The sequence below is a fragment of the Mus caroli genome, chromosome 9 (genome assembly GCF_900094665.2).
Source record: "Mus caroli chromosome 9, CAROLI_EIJ_v1.1, whole genome shotgun sequence".
Classification (NCBI taxonomy): domain Eukaryota; kingdom Metazoa; phylum Chordata; class Mammalia; order Rodentia; family Muridae; genus Mus; species Mus caroli.
This window is the reverse complement of record NC_034578.1, coordinates 43,129,215-43,130,403: the sequence shown is the minus strand read 5'-3', so window position 1 is coordinate 43,130,403 and position 1,189 is coordinate 43,129,215.

Here is a 1,189-nt window from a genome sequence, read left to right as displayed (position 1 = left end):
TACCCCAGCCCTCCCAGGTGCCTGGCACCAGCGGCCTCCATACTAAAGGAGAGATGCAGAGCAGAGCCTTTGGCAGTCTGTCTAGGCCACATCTGTAGACAAGTGTGCAGAAATGGCTAACAGAGGACACTACCTGCTTTCACTCGGGGCTGAGCGCTCCTAAAAACAGAGAGGAGAAGCCAGGCGATGGTGCACACATCTTTAATCCTAGCACTTGGGAGGCAAAGGCAGGTGGATTTCTGAGTTCGAGGCCAGCCTGGTCTACAGAGTGAGTTCCAGGACAGCCAGGGCTACACAGAGATACCCTGTCTTGGAAAACCAAAAAAAAAAAACTCAGCCATATCAAACTCACCCAGCCTTCATGGTAAGCGCTTTACCAGCCATCTCCTCAGCCTGATCTTGCCAATTCTGTAGATCTGTCAGGAGGCTGCAAGCAGAAGCGCTCATCATGTAAAGGTTGGGCTGAGCCCGGAGATATGGTGACACGGTCTGTTTCTAAGGCAGCTCATGCATGTGGCTGGCAAGTTTGGGGCAGAGTTTCCATTCATCCCTATAGGGAACTCTCCATAGGACTGCTGGAATATCCTCAGACATCATGGCTATCTTCCTGACTGCAGTGGTTCCAGAGAAAGAGTCAGGGAGCCGCAATGCCCTCTACACCCCTCCTTTGGGCACATACAGTCTGTCTTCCACAACAGCTCCTTGATTACACAGGCCAGCCTCCTACAGGAGGAGAGACACCACCCAAACTGTGAATACCGGTATGGAGGAGTGCAGGGACCATCAGTGAATGAAGCTGATTAAGCAGTGTAACACCCTCCACACACACACACACCAAGAAATGACTAACTCCTTACTGCTTCATGTGCATCAGACTTAACAAGAAAAGATGTGCTAATTCCAGTCATTATTGCTTGAACAAATGTTTATTGAGCACCTACTAGTGGAGGCTCCAATTAAGGGACCAGTCTACAGTTAAGGTCAGGGACACAAGGCAGTACCCTTCAGCCCTACATTGGTATGACAGTTCTAAGTCCCAGATCTTTAATCCCTAGAGCACCAGCCCACCATATCAGAACCTCCTTCCCATGCTCGGAAATTCCGGACTCTCTAATGTGCTTCTCTGCTCTCAGCTGCTCGCCATCCTTGGCAAGACCACCAGGACCCCACTCTATTTGTTCTCAGACAT